The sequence below is a fragment of the Culex quinquefasciatus genome, chromosome 3 (assembly GCF_015732765.1).
Source record: "Culex quinquefasciatus strain JHB chromosome 3, VPISU_Cqui_1.0_pri_paternal, whole genome shotgun sequence".
NCBI classification, from domain to species: Eukaryota; Metazoa; Arthropoda; class Insecta; order Diptera; family Culicidae; genus Culex; species Culex quinquefasciatus.
This window is the reverse complement of record NC_051863.1, coordinates 58,416,608-58,439,216: the sequence shown is the minus strand read 5'-3', so window position 1 is coordinate 58,439,216 and position 22,609 is coordinate 58,416,608. Positions and strand designations below refer to the sequence as shown.

The 22,609-nt window shown below is 37.8% G+C and overlaps 1 protein-coding gene across 1 annotated transcript in view; it reads right to left on the bottom strand.

Moving 5' to 3' along the window:
* The window catches only part of LOC6042974, a 455,221-nt gene that overhangs the window by 313,718 nt on the left and 118,894 nt on the right, over positions 1-22,609 (bottom strand). The window lies entirely within an intron of this gene.

Genomic DNA, 22,609 nt, shown 5'->3' with positions numbered 1-22,609 from the left:
ATTCAGGTTGATTGATGGAAGCAGGCGAAAGTTCAAGCTCTTGATCTGGAAGGAAAAAATTACTTCAAATGTAGGGAAATTTACGTTATTTTCGTTCCATTTAAGCCAAAAAAGAACTCGAAAATAGCCTCGAATCCATAAATAACTATAAAACACAAACAAAAAAAAACCGAACAATATTCATCATAAATTTTCACCCACATTAGCTTCCGGAAATTTACCCCCCACCAGCTCCATTTCTACCAGCAAAACGCCCAAAAGTATGCAAGCTCAGTGCGCCATCTATACGTGGAAACCCAGTCAGGCGTCGACGACGACGATGGTGGCGGCGTTGGCAGCTATCAGTTTACGCTAACTTTTCACCACAAATTGAAATAATAGGATGCGAAACTGAAAGCTCCCAGCCCACTGCCAACACTCGTCCGACATTTTTGCCTCTTTTCAGGACTCTTTTTTTTTTGTTTGACTTGCGATACTTCCAGAAAGTGAACGATTCAGCCGTTTTTGTCCTCCCTGGGTGGGATTTGCTGGATTTTTTTTATCTAATTGGTGGTAGGGTTATTCTGAGCTGAATTATTATTATTTTTAATTTAAATTTTGAAAAAAAAAAATTGGTTTTTAAAATTACTTGTTCCTCTTCGTTAATTCTCAACAAACCTCCCCTTTCCCAACTTTCCCACTCTCCCCCTCACAAAATGGGATTGTAATTTCACTTTGCATTTCATTTGCGCGCTAGTTCCGACGGCTTAACGCTGCGAGTGTTGAGTTTCAGCAGGGGGATTTCGTTCGGACCGTTGGGTGAAAAAATGTCAGTTCTCAACTCAATATCACAGTACACACACATACACACCAGCAGCTTACTCTGGCATATGATATTTGAGTGCCAACCAACCGGGGTAGAATGAAATAATCTCTCTCTGTCTGCGAGCGGTAGAGCTTGTAGTATCAACTTTGTAAAAGGATACTTCTCTAAGGGGAATTGTTATCGAAAAACCGATATATCAAATGAGGATATTTAAAGTCACGTGTAGGTTTTGTGAAATAATTTGTCTTCTAAACTTTATGTCTTTATGACATTATTTCAGAACATTTTTCGCCGTTCTGACTTCCTGCTTTGTTTTATTGTGGACTTTTTGTATCTTCTGGTCATTACACTTTCTTTCTTTTTGCCATCTATACACGGAGGAAAAAAAGAGTTCCCAAAATCGTGAACAAGTGTTCATGAAATTGGGAACCACGAAAAAAGTGTTCAAATCTCACACTACGTTTTTCAAAAACGTACCATTGAATTTGAACACTTTCTTCGTGGTTCCCATTTTCATGAACACTTATTCACGATTTTGGGAACCCTTTTTATCTCCGTGCAGCTCCAGAGTTGCATCGTGCTTTCTTTCATGCTTCTTTTATGTTACTCCTCCTTTATTTTTTATGTAAGCCTAGAATAATGGGGAGAGGGGTGGGATAAAATTTTAAAAATTAAAACAAAGTTTAAATTTGGTACAAAATATCTTTTGTTTTGGGTAATTCTCTACCAACTCACACGAAATCAGGAAAAGTTGCCCCGACCCCTCTTCGATATCTCATGACGGAGGGGCGGTACGACCCCTTCCATTTTTGAACATGCGAAAAAAGAGGTGTTTTTCAATAATTTGCAGCCTGAAACGGTGATGAGATAGAAATTTGGTGTCAAAGGGACTTTTTTACAGTCGAGTAACGGAAAATGGTAGAATTTTTAAAACTTTTTGAGTGTTTTTTTCGATGAAAAATACGTTTTTTCGGAATTCCCTTTGACACCAAATTTCTATCTCATCACCGTTTCAGGCTGCAAATTATTTAAAAAAAACACCTCTTTATCGCATGTTCAAAAGTGGAAGGGGTCGTACTGCCCCTCCGTCACGAAATATCAAAAAACGGACCTCGGATTCGTGATCAGGGACAAAAGTTACCCCTTAGGACAAAGTTTCACGCAAATCGAAGAGGGATCGTGGCAACTTTTCCCGATTTCGTGTGAGTTGGTAGAGAATTACCCAATTATTTTGTTTTTATATAAAAAGTTCAGTCGTTTAGTTGTTTGAATAATAATTTATTTATTACATGTTTTGAAAATTGTTCAGTTTTTACTTTCAAAATCTTTAATTTTTTTTTTTTGGGAAAATGCATGTTTATTTTATTTTGCGTTGATAAGATGCTAAATCGTTATTTAGGTCAGTTTTATATTTGTGTTGTGCTCAGATTTTTTTCTCCAATTTTTTACCTTCCGCTGCAGTTAACCAATTGGTCTGTTGTTTGATTCTCAGTTAAGTTGACAATAAGATTATTTTTCGGTTTAAATTGTCATATTTTCAATTCACACTTGATTGATTTATTAAATTGTTTAATATATTGTAAAGATGCTTTTGTTATTTCAATTATTTTTTATTTTCAGTTTATCTATTTCAATGAATTCTCAGTTATTAAAAGTTTTTAGTAAATTTTTGTTTTAGTTTTCAGTTCATGAGTAATTGGAAAACCAGTATTTAAGTTTTCAAATTCTTTTAATCTCAAAGTTTCCAGATGTAATTTTCAGTTCTCGTTTTTTTGTTCAAATTGCACCAAGATTATTTCAATTTAAATTTCTTCAAACGAAATAAGAGCAATATTTTTACTTTTTTCACAAATTCTAAAAATGGTTTATCATTGATTTAGGCCAGGTCAATTTTGTTTTTATGTATTTTTGTTTCAATTCAGTCTTTCTATCTTCTGTTCGTTTAGCTTTCTTGTTTGCATTCTTCAAACTCTTCATCATTCCTGTTTTATGTTTTGAATCATTTCTTTGATTATATTTTCCACCTATCTTTCAATTTGTTAATCTGTTAATTGTTTTTTTTTTTCAATTTATCAAAAAAAATAATTTTGTTCATTTATTTTTTCGTTTTTCAGTATTTCTATCTTTTTATCCTTTGGATTACTCTCTTTCCGTATTCTCGTTCTATAAATTCCATCCTCATGTATTCATCTACTTCATTTATCTTCCTTCCTGTTTTTCATTCTTTCCCCCTTCAATGTATGGTTACATTGTTCATTTGTTCTATTAGATTGATGTATTTCTTAGCTATTAGATTTCAAGCATTAAGGATTGCCTAATCAGTTTTATATTACAGTTGATGAAAAGATCTGTTTTTAGTTTAGTTTAGTTGTTTGATGTGATTTTTGTTCATTTTGGCCCAATGCAGCCAAATTTGGCAGCTGTCCATACAAAAATGATTTACGAAAATTAAAAAATCTGAACCTTTTGAAGGAATTTTTTGATCGATTTGGTGTTTTTTTTTTAATTTGGTTGTCTTGCTGATTTTTTATTTCACTTTTCGTCACTAAAACTTGATATGCATAAAACACTATCTATTTTTTTATGTTCTGATTTGTTTAAGTGGACACAAAATGCCAACAAAACAGAAATTTCCAGAATGTGCAAAAATCTTTGAATGAGTTATGAATTTTTGAATCAATAATGTTTTTTTTTCAAAAAGTCGAAATATTGGTCGGAAAAATTTTTCAACTTCATTTTTGTATGTTAAATCGAATTTGCAATCAAAAAGTACTTAAATTAAATTTTGATAAAGTGCACCGTTTTCATTGTTAAAATATTTTCTATGTTAAAATACGAAACATTCGTGAAATTTTCCGATCTTTTCGAATCATTTTTAAAATCAAGAATAACATTTCAAAAGGTCCATACATTCAATATTACGCTCTTTTGAAATGTAAGCCTTAATATAAAAAAAATGAGAATATTGTTTACGAAAGTAACGAAAAATTTCATAAATGAATCATATTTTTACATTGAAAATCGGACCATTAGTTGCTGAGATATCGACATTAGAAAATGGGGGATTGTTTAGGTGAGAGTTAGAAAACATCAATTTTCCTGTTTTTAAATCATTGCATGGTAATATCTCAGCAACTTAGGGTCGGATCAACAAAGTTCAAAAAAGCAAAATATAGAGAATTTTCTAAACATTTAAAAAAAATTTTGACGGTTGGAAATTGTGGGCACTAATTCTAAGAAATGAATAACTGCGACTATTTTCAAAAGTAAAAAAAAAATACCTGAAAATGGGTTTTTCAATTTTTTGGAAAAATCAGTATTGATTCAAAGTTCATAACTCAGTTGAAGATTTTTTGCACAACCTGGAAATTTCCGAAAAGTTGGCATTTGATGTCCTCTAAAACATATCAGAAAATGAAAAAAAAATAATAATATTGTTTTTTTATGCAAATCAAGTTTTAGTGACAAAAAGTTAATTAACATTATCGCGTATTATATTTTTCCAGTGTAGTCTGTATTCATACCTACAACTTTGCCGAAGACACCAAATTGATCAAAAAGTTCCTTCGAAAGATACAGATTTTTGAATTTTCATTAATCATTTTTGTATGGAAAATTATATGGACAAACTAATGATGCAAAATGGCTTCTTTGGGTATACCGAAGCCATCAAAAAAGTTTCAGCCGGATTAAAAAATACAAAAATTAAAATTAAAGAAAAAATACCGATTTCGTAGAGAATTGCTCATATCTGAAAATCACCAAAAAAAATTGACTGTGTATCTATTTTTTTCAGTGTAGTCCTTATGCATACCTACAACTTTGCCGAAGACACCAAATTGATCAAAAAAACCCTTCAAATGATACAGATTTTTGAATTTTCATACATCATTTTTGTTTGGATAGCTGCTAAATTTGTATGGAAAATTATATGGACAAACTAATGTTGCAAAATGGCTGCTTTGGGCATACCAAAGGCACCAAAAACGTTTCAGCCGGATCAAAAAATATATTTAAAAAAAAATTGAATGACCGATACCTCAGAGATTGCTCGTTTACAGTTTATTAAGTTTTCGGTTTTGTTTGGTATTTTATATTCCTCAGTTTAATTGTTGTTTTTTAGCTTTTATTCTAGTATTGAGAATGTGTTTCATATTCTAGTTAATGTTTCTGTGCTGTTTAGCTGCTGTATAGATTTTTTTCTATCATTTCCTTTCGTTAATATTCAAATAATCGTTTAAATTTTTTATTTTTCACGTAGATTATTTTTGTTTCCAATCAACAGTACATTTAATTTTATTGTCTTATAAAATTCTAATTTTTTTTTAATTGATCAGATGTCAAGCTGTAAAATCGATCTGTTGCAAAGTTGTCTTGATTTATCTTCTATGTTACCTAGACTGTGTTAAATGTGTAACTTTACAGTGTTCTCTTCCACAATCCCAAAGTTTTTCCCGTTTGTTCCAGTCCATTCAACCAACCGGAAGTCAAACGGAGATAAAAACCCACCACTCTCGGCGTTATTTTTTTTACGATTCCCTTGGCGCAAAAGAGTTACAGCCAAAAACACGACTTCCCGTGGTTTACCGGTTACGACGGAATCTGGAAACAAACAGGGTCTACCCGTGCACGGCCCATAAATTGGTCCCGGGCCCCCCGAAAAGGCATAAATATTTTCATAGGTTAAATCAAAATGTTTCTGCCGAAAAATTCTTCCGCGCTGTATTACGTATGAGACCAATTGAGAACCGTGAGTAATCCACCTATTGAGGGGTGGGATGGTCTGTTTGCCGAAAAGCTTCTCTTCCACCAAAAAAGAACATGTATAAAAAATTCTCATGATGGCAAATCATGACCGGATCCACTTCATCGTGGTGATCATCTTTCACGCGATGATACTGATGGGATTGAGCAAGGCAAGGCAACAAAAAAGGACGAAACGATTCGAGCGATAAAGTCGAAGGATATCCCTTTTGGGGCACGCGATAGCTTCATGAATAAAATAGTACCATCGCTGCCGTGTGGGTGGGTGGAGCGGGATGCTCGTTCATATTGCAACAACAAGCAGAAAAAAAAGGTTGGGATTCGCTGTCAGGAATGTTTGATATTGCAATAGAGCATGGTTTACGCAAAAAAGGGACGGTCACTTGATTTTGCAGATGAGCTAGCAGTTTGGAATGATTTGATTAGGGATTATTAGTTTAGAGGAATACGTTTGCTGGAGAACAATTCATATTCTATTTTTGTGGAATTTGCACCCAGAATCGCCTTTCTATGTAATTTGGATGATTTTGTTCAAGAATTTTCTGTGCACAAGTATCCCACTTTCACACTTGACCAGCCCCAAAATCCCCCGGCAAATCTAAAACCATCAAGACATTCGCAATCGAACGAATTACCTCAAAACGGTCGAAAATTGTGTGAGGGCCCCTTTGTGAACCAATTCTGTGGAAAATTGTCCCCAAAAATCCCTATCGGATCTTGCAGGAAAATCGCTGCGCAATGACGAAGAGTGACAGATTCACCGCAAGCAAGAAAAAAAAATCGTAAAAATTTCGTGCTTTTACAATTGTAAGGCAGTGAAAAAATACATCGATAAGCAATTTAAAATCCATTTTGCGGTAAGGTCCCTCCCCTCAGCAAAACACTTTTCCTCGCCTTACCGGCGAAATGGGGCGGGAAAATTGCGGGCTCCGCCACGGACGTGCTGCAAATAACGATGCCTCCAAAAATCACGACACATACTCGACAAAGCCCGCGGAGCTTGAGTGGTTCATTCAAAAAATCGAAGTCTTAAAGGCAGATGGTGGGGGAAGGGAGGAGTTTCCGGGAAATCTGTAAGGTTTTTCCACGTGAGTACCATTATCAGATGGGAGATTGACGCAGACTTGTGTGTGGATTTCAATGTATTTTTCGCTAGTGAGCAATTCTCTACGAAATCGGTCTTTTTTTCTTTAATTTTTATTTTTGTTTTTTTTTTCATCCGGCTGAAACTTTTTTGGTGCCTTCGGTATGCCCAAAGAAACCATTTTGCATCATTAGTTTGTCCTTATAATTTTTTTATGAACCATCGAAAATCTGCATCTTTGAAAGGAATTTTCTAATCGATTTGGTGTCTTCGGCAAAGTTGTAGGTATGGATATGGATTACACTGAAAAAAATGATACACGGTAAAAAAATGCTGGTTTTTTATTTCACTTTTTGTCACTAAAACTTGATTTGCAAAAAACACTATTTTTATTTTTTTTTATTTTTTGATATGTTTTAGAGGACATCAAATGTCAACTTTTCAGTAGTTTCCAGAATGGGCAAAAAATCTTTGACCGAGTTATGATTTTTTGAATGAAAACAGATTTTTTTTCAAAAAATCGAAATATTGGTCGCAAAAATTTTTCAACTTCATTTTTCAATGTAAAATCAAATTGGCAATCAAATAGTACTTTAGTGAAATTTTGATAAATTGCACCGTTTTCAAGTTAAAGCCATTTTCAGGTAACTTTTATTAAAATAGTCGCAGTTATTCATTTTTAAAATTAGTTGCCGACTGCTGAAAAAAAATATTTTAGAAAAGCTGAGAAAATTCTCTATATTTTACTTTTTAAAACTTTGTTGAAACGACCCTTAATTGTTGAGATATTGCCATCCAAAGGTTTAAAAACAAAAAAATGATGTTTTCCAAGTCTCGCCCAAACAACCCAAAATTTTGTAATGTCGATATATCAGCAACTAATGGTCTGATTTAAAATGTTTAAATATGAATCATTCGTGAAATTTTCCGATATTTTCGCAAACCGGATTATTCTGGCAAATTTGAAAAGTACAATAAATTTCCCATAAAATGACTTGTCCCAAAAAATAATACAGTTGAGTAATGAAAAACGACAGAATTTTCGAAACAATTTTTTGTATTTTTTTTATCAATGAAAAATAGTTTTTTTTCGGAATTCTGTATACGTCATCAAATTGGACGTTCAAATTTATATAAAAGTCCATTTAGCATTAAATTTCCCATTTCCATTGAGCGTAAGCCATATCATTGCTGACATATGTCAAATACAAATTTTAATACAGTCAATCCTCTTTTTACGCGAATTGTGGTTCTCGCGTAAAAAAAATCGCGTAAAAAAGGTCGCGCTATTTTGAATTTTTCGCGTAAAAAGAGTTTGCGCTATTTTGAACAGCTCGCGTAAAAAGAGTTTTCAGTATTTTTTAGTTTTATAAAGTATTACATTTTTTTAATCATAACAATGTAATTCCAGGTTATTCAAAATAGCTTCAGTGACCTACGCTGTATATTCTACAGCAGGTTGGGATGTTCTGGGTTATCCAAGAACTTCCGGAAGTAATGAACTGATTATCTACCTGTTCAACAAGGTTCTGTACCAGTGTATCCACCATCGTAATAATTGCAGGTAGCTTCCGAGACCTACGATGGCTACCTTGTGATCTTTTAGAATGTACTAGGTCATCCAAGAACTCCCGGAAGTTATGGCCTGGATATCTACCTGATCAACGGGGGTCTATATGACTATATTAACCATCGGTATAGCTTCAGATAGCTTCAGTGGACCATGATGGACATTCTGTGGCATGTTGCATTTTTTTGGGTCATCCAGGAACTCCCGGAAGTCATGGCCTGGATATCTACAGGATCAACGGGGGTCTATATGGGTGAATTAACCATCGGTATACCTTCAGATAGCTTCAGTGGACCACGATGGACATCCTGTGGCATGTTGGATTGTTATGGGTCATCCAGGAACTCCCGGAAGTCATGGCCTGGATATCTACCTGTTCAACGTGGGTCTGTATGCCCATAGTAACCATCGGTATAGCTTCAGATAGCTTCAGTGGACCATGATGGACATTCTGTGGCATGTTGCATTTTTTTGGGTCATCCAGGAACTCCCGGAAGTCATGGCCTGTATATCTACCTGCTCAACGGGGGTCTGTATGGCCATATTAATCAGCGGTATAGCTTCAGGTAGCTTCAGTAGACCACGGTGGACACTCTGTGGCATGTTGGATTGTTTTTGGGTCATCCAGGAACTCCCGAAAGTCATGGCCAAGATATCTAACCGATCAACGTGGGTCTATATGGCTACATTAATCATCGGTATAGCTTCAGGTAGATTTAATGGACCACGATGGGCATTCTGTGGCTGGTTGGATTGTTTTGGTTCCTGGATATCTCAACACAATCTTACATGTCGCAAATTGTCCATCGTGGTCCACTGAAGCTACCTGTAGGTATACGGATGGATAATATAGCCATATAGACCCCCGTTGATCAGTTAGATATCCAGGCCATGACTTCCAGGAGTTCATGGATAACCCAAAACAATCCAACATGCCGCAGAGTGTCCATCGTGGTCCACTGAAGCTATCTGAAGCTACACCGATGGTTGATATAACCATACAGACCCCCGTTGATCAGGTAGATATCCAGGCCATGACTTCCGGGAGTTCCTGCATGACCCAAAACAATCCAACATGCTGCAGAGTGTCCATCGTGGTCCACCCATATAGACCTCCGTTGATCAGGTAGATATCCAGGCCATGACTTCCTGGATGACCCAAAACAATCCAACATGCCGCAGAGTATCCATCGTGGTCCACTGAAGCTACCTGCTGGTATACCGATGGATAGTATAGCCATATAGACCCCCGTTGATCAGCTAGATATCCAGGCCATGAAATCCGGGAGTTCCTGACCTCGTACATTCTAACAGATCGCAGAGAATCCATCGTGGCTCACTGAAGCTACCTGAAGCTATACCGATGGTTAATATAGCCATACAGACCCCCGTTGATCAGGTAGATATCAAGGCCATGACTTCCGGGAGTTCAAGGATAACCCAAAACATCCCAACATGCCGCAGAGTGACATTCAGACATCGTGGTCCACTGAAGCTATCTGAAGCTATACCGATGGTTGATATAGCCATATAGACTCCCGTTGATCAGGTAGATATCCAGGCCATGATTTCCGGGAGTACCTAGATGACCTCGTGCATTCTAACATATCGCAGAGAGTTCATCGTGGCTCACTGAAGCTACCTGAAGCTATATCGATGGTGAATACACCGGTACAAACACCCGTTGAACAGATAGATATTCGATTCGTGACTTCCGGATGTTCTTAGTTGTCCAGAACATCCCAATATGATGCAGAGTATCCGTAGGTCACCGAAGCTACTGATTGTAAAATCCCCGATTGTGGTCCCCGTTGAACAGGAAGATATGACCATAATGGTTAAGATTTCCGACAGTTTAAAATCGGATCGCGTTATTTTGAATTTTTCGCGTAAAAAAAACCGCGTAAAAAAAATTTTGCGCAAAAGGAGGTCGCGTAAAAAGAGGTTTGACTGTACTTTTGAATTCTTATCGATTGCGAAGTATTCGACTGATCTTCTGTCTCCCCAACCAAATCTTAATTTCAGAGCCATTGTTTTGCCTTCCTCACTGAGGTAAGGCTATAATCCTGCTCTGAAAATGAACTTTTGATTAAAAGCTCCTAGACGCACCTTCATGTATACATATCGACTCAGAATCGAAAACTGAACAAATGTCTGTGTGTGTGTATGTGTGTGTGTATGTGTGTGTGTGTATGTGTGTGTATGTATGTATGTGACCAAAATTCTCACTGAGTTTTCTCAGCACTGGCTGAACCGATTTTGACCAAACCAGTTGCATTCGACTTGGTTTAGGGTCCCATACATCGCTATTGAATTGTTTGAAGTTTCGATAAGTAGTTCAAAAGTTATATATAAAAATGTGTTTTCATAAATATCCGGATCTCAATTATATGCATGTAAACGATGTCCGGATCCATCATCCGACCCATCGTTGGTTAGGTAATTGAAAGACCTTTCCAACGAATCTACAACATTGAAGATCTGGCAACCCTGTCTCGAGTTATAACCGCTTAAGTGATATTTATGTACTTTTTTGAAGCCGGATCTCACTTAAATGTATGTAAACGATGTCCGGATCCATCATCCGACCCATCGTTGGTTAGGTAATTGAAAGGACTTTCCAATGAGTCAAAAACATTGAAGATCTGGCAACCCTGTCTCGTGTTATTACCACTTCAGTGAAATTTATGTACTTTTTGAAGCCGGATCTCACTTAAATGTATGTAAACTATGTCCGGATCCATCATCCGACCCATCGTTGGTTAGGCAATTGAAATGCCTTTTCAATGAGTCCAAAACATTGCAGATCTGGCAACCCTGCCTCGAGTTATTACCACATAAGTTATATCTGTGTTCTTTTTTTCTGGATCTAAAAAAATGCTGAAATGTGTGTCCAAACCACTCATATTACCCATTTTTGGTAAAAAGTGAGGAAGGCATCAACCACATAGGTGGATTAATTTAGTTTTTTCTTTTGATTTCGGGAATTGTCGGGACTCCTGGGATGGACGAGCTAGGAGTAAGTTATTAAATTTGTTTGTACTTCGTAACACAAGTGGTCAATGACAAAATTGTAGTGAATTGGACGGGCTTTAAAAAAAACACCACTTCTATGATTTTTTTTTTGTTTGTTTTCGAATTGGGGTCCCCGTAAAAATTCGATTTTTATAGCGTGAAAAATCACTAAGCCTACTCAAGATGTTGCAAAAAGGCTCACGAAAAATGCAGGATCATTTGTCTCTCCTGAAATTACAAAAATCGTTTAATCAAATCAAATTATTAACTCTACAGCATTGTCTTGGTGTTCTCGATTACGAGATTCCTACTCGAAACTAAGTGTTCAAAGGCTTGGTTTTTGAGGCAATTGCAAACCTCTTTTTACACCTTAGCTTCCATCCACCCCGGGATTCAAACTGACGACCTTTGGATTGTTGGTCCAATTGCGACTCCACCGAGACAGGACCCAGGGAGACCGACTCCTACACCTGGACTGAGCTAACGACCTAACCCGTCCGACGGAAGGCGTGATCAGACAAATCTCGTCTCAAAATTTGCCACCGGGACCTTCTGGAATCGAACCCAGGCCGACTGTGTGAAAGGCAACCACGCTAACCCCTACACCACCAGTCCGGGCCGTTTATTAAAACAGTTATTTTAAAGTAGTCTAAACGTCAAAATTTTCAAAGACCGATAGCGGGAATCGATTTCTGGACCATTGTCCTAAGTCCAGTCCTAGTGAAGATACAGAGGTTTTCAAAGACATGGCCATTTTTTGGGGGTTTTTGGTCATTTCTATATGAACGACTTGATTTTTGAGTCTCATAAATAAATGCTAGTCCAATTTCCCGTAAGTTTGTCTTTGACACCATTTAACACCCAACTGGAGTAAAAAAGTACCTCAAAAAAACCTGTATTAGGCTTGTATTGCTCTAATATCTTAGTATCTTAACTTTTTTTTGCATATTTTACGTAAAGTTTTCATCATCGTGTTTTTTTTTTAGTTCAACGATCAGAGTTTTTATTTTAATTTTGCACTTTTAAGATGAAATGACCCATATTACACTGAAAAAAATCAAACAAAACAACTTAAAAAGATACAGTTTTAATCCGCAATTATGCTCACTAAACATCTTAATTGTGATGCGCCAAGCAAACACAAACAAAACCTAATCCCACCTTGAGGTCACAACAACAACCGACCGTGTGCCCATCAACAGTAATTAACCTCCCACACTGTATACTGACGGCGGGATACACACCGTTAATCCTTGTTTATGCAACAAAACAAAGCACAATCTAAACACTGAAATAACAGGAGAAAGGACGAAACGTCCACACACCGGTCCGTACCCAACATCGGTAAACATCGCATGTCGAACGACAATCGTCATTATTTCAAATCTTAATCTGTTTTGCAGCACGGAATTTACAGTGGAACTCCCTTGGTTCGACAGGGGTTGTTGGAAATTTATTTGTTTGACATGCTGACAGCTCTAGAAACTCTTGCACAGACATGTTACAGGGTTCAAATTGAGTTTAATGAGTATGAATATCGATTTGATCGTGCTATCTTGTTGCTCGTCGCTTTTTGACGTATTGAGAAAAACGCGTTTAAATGTTTGACCTTAAATAAAAACAAAAAATTAGTGCAAACAATGGTAACAATAACAAACACGTTTTATTTGGAAGACCATTCTGTGCATTGGCCCGAAGTTTGGTTGAATTTAGTTGCCGGAGTCCCGAGATATACTTACAAATGTATACAGAAGTGAGGCATGTACGTGTGACAAAACGTCCGCTGACTAAATTCCCTTTGGCCAGTTGTCGCACTTGCAGCAAGTGTGTCAATATAGCACGACATGATTGAGACTTCATTTATATGAAGTGTTACAATAATGCACGGAATTTTGATGGGTTTTTGTTGAATATTTAGGATTGAAATCGAATTTTGGGGATCTTGAAGGTCAAAAGTGAGGCACTGAAAGCTGCACACAATGGCGTTTTCAACTCAATTTGAATTTAAATCAGGATGCGACATGATAACGACCATCATGACTGTATGGAATTAATGTGAATATGACAACTGCTGAAATGCTTACAAATTTAAATGGTCAAACTAACGGAGGTTTCCTGTACCGCCCGAGTGCAGCTTTTGTTCTCTATGGTGCAATGGCGCTACTACAATCGGATCTTGAGTCACGGCCAAAGCCGTGATAACCGGTTGTGCACCGTCATCAAAGTCCGCCAGCGGTCAGATAAGTGCACCGCACATCGGTAGTCGTAATGGTCTGGAAGGTCAAATGTGCTAGCCTAGAGTGACTTCATTATTGCGTGATTTGTAAATAAAGTTTGAATAAGTTGTTCAAACATATCTTTGAAGGTTTATTTTTTAATGTTTTTTTTTAAGACTTTAAACTAGACAAATAAAACATGACAATGCAGTCATACGCAGTTAAGCTTGCATGACCTTTTCGATAATTCTCCTCCAAGTTAAAGTGGCTCTGGCAAGGACCGTTCCGTTTCCCCCCGAGTTTGCGGATTCCAGTCCGAGCGGAGGGATTAAGTATCCTCAACGTGTGTACTATGGTTTCATGCTGTGTGAGATTATAGGACTGCACTCTGGAGAATGTAAATGGCAAAAGTCATCAACAATAATGGAGCAACTCGGCTTCCTCGTGCTGACAGGTGACTTGGAGACCGACCCAGGCGGATAAGCTCCTTATCAGGCAGCGTTCATCACCTATTTTAACTATTGTGTCTTGTTTATTATCTTGATATTTTTTTTCAACTTCGATAAAATTATCAGAACTCCATCAACCAAATGTGCCACCAAAAATTGGAAGTGGCTTGTGCCTTCAACAACCTTAAACTCCGTCGACAATCTCCGTCCAGCTTCCAGCCTTGAACGAAACTTGCATCACCAGTTGCGACAGCTTCGCAGCGGAATCTCCGTCCGGCAGATGGCCTGCGAGGTTAGGTTTATTGGATTTGCGGATTTGCCTGGTCGAGGCACAACATACGATTGGCAGTTAGGGGAAATATACCCTTTCTAATCAAACGCCTATCTTCGTCATATGGAGAGTTTGATGCTCGATTAAAGCTTCAAAAAGACTATTTAGGCTATAAACTTACCAGCAACAGCACCGCCTCGAGTAAGTACGCAAAGGTATGCCACTAACTGACCAAAAAGATCACATTTAATGCTCTTTTGATCAAAATTTCTATTTTGCGAGACCATTTCACATCATTTTGGTGGCACACACAAATCAACTTTTCACTTTCGCTTACTTTTTCACGGCGCTTTCAATGCAAAACTGCCCCCAACTTTCGGCAACACGTTCTTTTGCACATTAGTTGATCACTCACTTGAGAAATAATCCCAAAACATGTAAATAATTAGCAAGCGCCATCAAAAAAACAAACGCGCCAAGTCTTTTGACGTTTGACTTTTGACGACCCATTCCAATCGAAGGCTGAAGAAAACCGAGCGAGAAGCGAAGGCACATAAAGAACAAAGGGTGGCCACCAACACCACCAGCAGCGCCTGTTGAAGTGAGCCAGTGATGCCAGGAAATTTTCTCTATGAATGCTACTTTTCGTGAGTGTTCGCTTAAAATTTCATCAAAAGAGCGCTGGAAGAAAAAAAAAGAACTATGCTGAAAATTGAAAAATGAGCTCGTTTGATTAGAATACATTTTTGAAATATTTTTTTTCAAATGCTTGTTAAAGGAATAGAATAACTTTTAGTAAAAGTGAAAATAAACAGAAATATTCACAAACAGTTGCTCAACTCGTTGGTGTACTTGGTTTTAGTAAATTTCAAGGAACACTCCAGATTATCCAGCATCATTCAAACACGACCGCTTATTAGGCTTAAAATGGGTTTATTTCCCCTACGTTAATGTGCTAAACGCAGGTTGTCGAGAACTATGGAAGAAGCGTCTAAAGCAGTCGATTGCACTTCCAAAACTGAAATGGTTCTGAGAAAGCAAGCGCCCTGAAGAGTCATTTTACTCAGCTTAATTATGTGAGTTTTAACACGTGTTTGCCATAACTTGATGTCTAATTCATGTGAAACAATTTTATCCGAATACCTTGATTGTCTGTTGAAATATTTATTCAAACAGGTAGTTATGTGACAGACATTGTCAGTTGTCCGAAAAGATTGTTTGATAAACATAAAAAATACGCTTAAAAATTGCTATTTTCATTCATTTTCATATTACTTTGTACACATTTACACAAACCCACCAGGTTGGCGCACAAAATCACCACAAGAAACCCAGTCCAGAAAACGGCAAGCCAGTCCAACACCACCGGAGTCCGCTCAACTTCTTCAGCACTTCTGCAGCGCGCCGTCTCCCGCTCCACAAACAGCCGCTTGAACCGGGAACAGTCACAGCCCGTATCCGGCCGCTGCCAGGTCCTGTCCCGGAAGTGCACATCGGCAAACAGCAGCAACGCGTTGTCGTTGGAGCGGCAAATCCGAACCAAGCACGCCGCCTTCAGGTAGCTGTCGTAGCAAACGGTCAGCAGCGTTTCGTTGACCGGATTGTCCGCGCTGACTGGAACGTGCGTATGGTTCAGGAACCGCGCTTGGAGGCTCGCGTTGAACGTTTTGAACAGGTCGGTGCATGCGACGATCTCCGACGTGTTGACGGGCTGGTGGCAGTGCAAGGCGAGCTGAATGCACTTCCGGGACAGTGCTGCCCGTTTAGCCGACTGGATCGACAGCATTGGTCTGGGAACGTCAAACATGGTGAATTCGCAGATCTTGGAGTTGTCCGTAACTATCGATAGATTGGTGCACAGGTACTGGGCTTGACCGTGTTGCTTTTCACTCAGGAAAAAAAAATTCACCAGGAGCGGAATAACTGCTTTGTGAAACACTACTGTCAATGCCATGGCCACGATGACAACTGCACTTCATGACGATGGCGAAGCTGCATCACTGCCATATTGTTCCACAACAGTCTAGCCAACAAGTTAGTGAGAACAAGCCATATGTTAACCTACTTTCCGAAGCCATAATGTTACCTAACTCCGAGGTTGACGTTAAATAGTAAAGTTCGCCATGAACTTTACTTTGGTACAGTTGCCCCGACCCCTCTTCGATTTGCGTGAAACTTTGTTCTTAGGGGTAACTTTTGTCCCTTATCACAAAACTGAGGTCCGTTTTTTGATGTCTCGTGACGGAGGGACGGTACGATCCCTTCCATTTGTAAACATGCGAAAAAGGACATGTTTTTCAATAATTTGCAGCCCGAAATGGTGATGAGATGGAAATTTGCTTTAAAACGGTCATTCCCTTGTGGACCACCAATCAGTGAGGTACTCCTGGATTTTAGCTCCTGAAAAGTGCTTAAAAAGTGCAAAAATGCCTCACGGCAAGAAAAAGAGGCGGTCCTCACCAGCAATATCGGCAGATTTGAGAAAGCTAAAGAATGCTGAAGCGCTACCTGCAAAGCCAGGCAGTTTGAGCAAGGACGCTCAAAATTCGTCTGAAAACCAGTTCGCTACCCTCCCTGTGGACGTGAGCGAGAAGGAAGAATTTGAACGACGGGAAAAGTTGCCACCCATTTTTGTGAAAACATCGTCATCGGATTCGGTGCGAAAGTGGCTGACCGGGTTTATCAAATCTGGTGCTTTACGAGCTTCCATCCGCTTGTGTGCTGATGGACTCAAAATTCTGCTACCTACCAGAAAGGATTACAACTACGTTCGGGATTTCCTGAACAACACAAAGATTGAATACTACAGCCATGACGATCCAGGTAAACGCCCCATGAAACAGGTCCTCCGAGGCCTGTACGACATGGATGTGAATGTGCTGAAAGAAGAGCTCAAAACTCTTAAGTTGAACGTGATCGAAGTCTTCAAGATGACGAGACACAACAAAGACATCAAGTATCGTGATCAACTGTACCTGGTTCATCTCGAGAAAGGATCGACAACGCCGTCTGAGCTGAAAGCAGTTCGGGCAATTTTCAACATCATCGTGTCTTGGGAACGTTATCGTCCAGTGCACCGTGACGTGACACAGTGTTCGAACTGCTTGCAGTTTGGGCATGGTGGAAGGAACTGTTTCATCAAGAGTCGTTGTGCAACCTGCGGAGGTGAACACAAAACTCAAGCTTGCAACACAATCAACGAGAACATCGAAGCGAAATGCTTCAATTGCGGCGGCGACCATTCTACCAAGAATCGCAGCTGCCCAAAACGTGCTGAGTTTGTGAAAATTCGGCAGCAAGCGACGACGAGGCACCAACCAAATCGTCGCAAAACACCACCAACTTTCACGGACGTGGATTTTCCTGCTTTGGCGTCACCTGGAGCGGGATCTGTTCGAGTGGTTCCAAATCTGCAGCCATTGCCGTTGAATCAGCGGCCAAAAGTTGCAGAGAATACAACACCTCCAGGTTTCAGTCCGCAACCGAGGGGAAACCAAACAGCATCAACGGATGAAGGCAGCAGTGACCTGTTTTCACCACAAGAACTTCTGAACATTTTCATCGAGATGACAACAACACTGCGTGGGTGCAAAACTCGCCAGGAACAAGTAAGAACCCTTGGAGCATTCATCTTAAAATACAGTTCGTAGTTTACTCGTTCTAATGATTTTGAATAATTCAAAGAATTTTTATTTTAGCTTTAAGTTAGGATTAGTTGTTAAAGTGTTTTTTTCTTTTTTACCCAAATGTATTTTTGTATAAATGCAAAAATGTAAAACAATTTGAAATAAATGAATGAATGTGAACAGTTAATAACAAAACGAAAAATACAACAAAGATGAAGAGCATTTAGCCATACCACTTAGAATGTAAATGAAATGTAATTATTATAAGGGAGTTCAATAAAGACATATTTAATTTCAAAAAAAAAATGCTTTAAAACGGACTTTTATGTAAAATTGGACGCCCGATTTGATGGCGTACTTGAAATTCCGAAAAAAAACGAAATTTTCATCAAAAAAAACACTAACAAAGTTTTAAAAACTCAGTCATTTTCCGTTACTCAACTGTTAAAATTTTTGGAAAACGTCATTTAAAGGGAAATTTAATGTACTTTTTTAATCTTTATCATCTCAAAATGGGTTTTTATTTCATTTAGAATTTTTCATTTTAAATTTTCGTGTTTTTTCTAACTTTGCTTGGTTATTTTTTGAATATAACAATGTTCTACAAAGTTGTAGAGCAGACAATTAAACAAATTTGAAACGGTGATGAGTTGGAAATTTGGTGTCAAAGGGACTTTTATGTAAAATTGGACGCCTGATTTGATGACGTGCTCAGAATTCCGAAAAAAACGTATTTTTCATCTAAAAAAAACAATGAAAAAATTTAAAAACTCTTCCAGTTTCCATAACTCAACTGTAAAAAACACGTCTTCTCAAAAGAAATTTAATGTATTTTTTGAATCTTTATTGACCCAGAAGGGTCATTTTTCGTTTAGAACAACATTTTTCATTTTAAAATTTTGTGTTTTTTTAACATTGTAGGGATATTTTTTAGAGTGTAACAATGTTCTGCAAAGTTGTAGATCAGACAATTACAAAAATGTTGATACATAAACATAAGGGGCTTATAATCATCACGAGTTATCGCGATTTTACGAAAAATAGTTTTGAGATAGTTGGGCGTCATTGATCATGGCCGTTCATGGTCAACCACGACAGACACGGACGACGAAACAAAAAAAACGCAAAAAGTAGCTTTATCAAAACTTTTTCGTAAAATCGCGATGACTCGTGATCGATACAAGCAAGCTCCTCATGTTTATATATCATGTTTTTGTAATTGTCTGCTCTACACTTTTGTAGAACATTGTTTCACTCTAAAAAAATATCCCTACAAAGTTAAAAAACACAAAATTTTAAAATGAAAAATGACCCTTCTGGGTCAATAAAGATTCAAAAAGTACATTAAATTTCCCTTAAGATGACAGGTTTTTTACAGTTGAGTTTTGGAAAATGGAAGAGTTTTTTAAATTTTGACAGTGTTTTTTTCGATGAAAAATACGTTTTTTCGAGATTCTGAGCACGCCATCAAATCAGGCGTCCAATTTTACATAAAAGTAAAAAAAAACAAGAAATTTTAAAATGAAAAATTTTGTTCCAAATCAAAAAATGACCCAATATATAGCAAATCCCCACGAAAACAGCATGATTCAAAAAAAAGTTTTCCGAGCGGGCTCAATTTTTTTCTGTGGATTCCTTGGTCAAAATAATTAGACCTGTATTTTTTTGTTTGGCCATTAGGGTGACCTACGCCGTGTTAGGGTGGCCCGCAAAATGGTCATTTTCGTAATTTTCGCAAAAACCATTTTTTTTTTCAAAAAATCATATCTCCGCGCCATTCAATCCGATTTTAGCTGTCTTAGACACAATAGAAAGGTGATTAGTTTGGCTATTTGGAAAAAATAGTTGGAAGTTTCAAAAATCTAGCTTAACATTTGAAAAGGTCGTATGAAAACTTAAAATGCGGTTTTAAAGGTCTCGGGCCTATGCCTGAAATTATTTTTATCGGATTCCTCGGAAAATTTCACATAACATATCAAAAATGGTGAAGTTATGTTTTCAATACTCTGCATTACGATTTTTTGAAAATAAAAACTGGGATTTTCGACGCGCTACGCGCAAAAAAGGAAAAATGACGAAAACGGGAGAAAATCAACTTTTTTCACTAAACTGCGATCACTTGAAAATTTCAGCGATGATCTATACATGTTTAAGTACCAAAATTTTCGAAAGACGCAACTTTTGGTACCCAGACATGTATAGGTCATCGCTAAAATTTTCAAATTATCGCAGTTTTAGTGAAAAAAGTCGGTTTTTTTTGCCGTTTTCGTAATTTTCCCAATTTTGCGCGTGGCGCTTCGAAAAATCATGTTTTCATTTTTAAAACATCGTATCTCAGAAATTTTCCGAGGAATCAGCTAAACATATTTTCAGACCACCCTTACACGGCGTAGGTCACCCTAATGACCAAACAAAAAAAAATACGGGTCAAATTATTTTGGCCAAGGAACCCCCAGAAAAAATTTAAGCCGGCTCGGAGAACTTGTTTTGGAATCATGCTGTTTTATGGGGAATTTCTGTATAGATTCAATAATTACATTAAATTTCCCTTAAAATGACATGTTCCAAAATTAGCCGAGCTTCCGTGGCCGTGAGGTTACGGGTTTCGCCTTGTAAGCGGAAGGTGATGGGTTCGATTCCTGTCTGGCTCGGCAAAGTCAGATCCCTTCAAAGAGTAATTCTACTCACTGGGAATACTGACCGGTAGGGGATGGGTTTCAAATAGCGGCGTGCTGGGTTTCCAATCCAGAGGTCGTGAGTTCGATTCTCGTACCGGGATGATGAAGTTTAAAAAAAAAAATTTGTAACAGTTGAGTTACGGAAAATAGTAGAATTTTTAAAACTTTAAAGTGTTTTTTCGTTGAAAAATACGTTTTTTTTTCAAATTCTGAGTACGCCATCAAATCGGGCGTCCAATTTTACATAAAAGTCCCTTTGACACCAAATTTCTATCTCATAGCCGTTTCAGGCTGCAAATTAGTGAAAAACACCTATATTTTCGCATGTTCAAAAATGAAAGGGGTCGTACCACCCCTCCGTCACGAGATATCAAAAAACGGACCTCGGATTCGTGATTAGGGACGAGTTTCACGCATATCGAAGGGGGGTCGGGGCTACTGCTGTGTGAGTTGGCGAAACATGTCCCATTTACAAAACCTTAAAAGTTTAAAAACTCAGTCAAACAAACATGTGATTTTTTCAAACTACCCAATAAAAAATTAGAAGCAAATTCACTGATGATCAATTTTACGTACTCATTTGCATTTGCAAACATTTGGGCTGAAATTTGTAAGAAACAAAGTGACTATCGAAGCCATCCCGTTTCATAAAATGAGCAATTCTCTACGGAATCGGCCGATTTCGACCAGTTTTATTTTTTGTATTTTTGCCTTCCTCACTGAGGTAAGGCTATAATCCTGCTCTAAAAATGAACTTCGTATAAAAACGTCGTAGACCCACCTTCATGTATACATATCGACTCAGAATCGAAAACTGAACAAATGTCTGTGTGTATGTGTGTGTGTATGTGTGTGTGTATGTATGTATGTGACCAACAAACTAGCTCATGTTTCTCGGCACTGGCTGAACCGATTTGACCCGAACTTGTTGCATTCGACTTGGTTTAGGGTCCCCTAGATCGAGTTTTATACAGATTGAAGTTTCGATAAGTAGTTCAAAAGTTATGTATAAAAATGTGTTTTCACATATATTTGGATCTCACTTAACAGTATGAAAACTATGTCCGGATCCACCATCCGACCCATTGTTGGTTAGGTTATCAAAAGACCTTTCCAACGAGTCTAAAACATTGAAGATCTAGCAACCCTGTTTCGAGATATGGCCCCTTAAGTGATATTGATGTACTTTTTTGAAGCCGGATCTCACTTAAATGTATGTAAACTATGTCCGGATCCACCATCCGACCCATTGTTGGATAGGTTACCAAAAGACCTTTCCAACGAGTGCAAAACATCGAAGATCTGGCTCGAGACATGGCCACTTAAGTGATATCGATGTACTTTTTGGAAGCCGGATATAAAAAATAGATGAAACTTGTGTACAGCCATTGTTGTGAGGAAGGCTCCAACCACATAGGTGGATTTAGTTAGTTTTTGTGGGGAATTTCGGTATAGATTAAAAAATTAAATTAAATTTCCTTAAAATGACATGTTCCAAAAATTTAACAGTTGAGTTACGGAAAATCTTAGAGTTTTAAAAACTTTTTTTAAGTGTTTTCTTAATGAAAAATACTTTTTTCGAAATTCTGAGTACGCCATAAAATCGGGCGTCCAATTTTACATAAAAGTCCCTTTGACACCAAATGTCTATCTCATCACCGTTACAGGCTGTAAATTATTGAAAACACATCTTTTTTCGCATGTTAAAAAATAGAAGGGGTCGTACCACCCCTCCGTCACGCGATATCAAAAAACGGACATCGGATTCGTGATCAGGGACAAAAGTTACCCCTTAGGACAAAGTTTCATGCAAATCGAAGGGGGGGTCGGGGCTACTGCTGTGTGAGTTGGCGAAAAATGTCCCATTTACAAAACCTTAAAAGTTTATAAACTCAGTCAAACAAACATTTAAATGTGATTTTTCAAACTACCCAATAAAAAATTAAAAGCAAATTCACTGATGATCAATTTTTCGTAATCTTTTGAATTTGCAAACATTTGGGCTGAAATTTGTAAGAAACATAGTGACTATCGAAGCCATCCCGTTTCGGCCGATTTCAACAATTTTTATTTTTTGTATTTTTTTATTTGGCTCGAACTTTGTAGGGGCCTTCCCTATGACCAAAGTAGC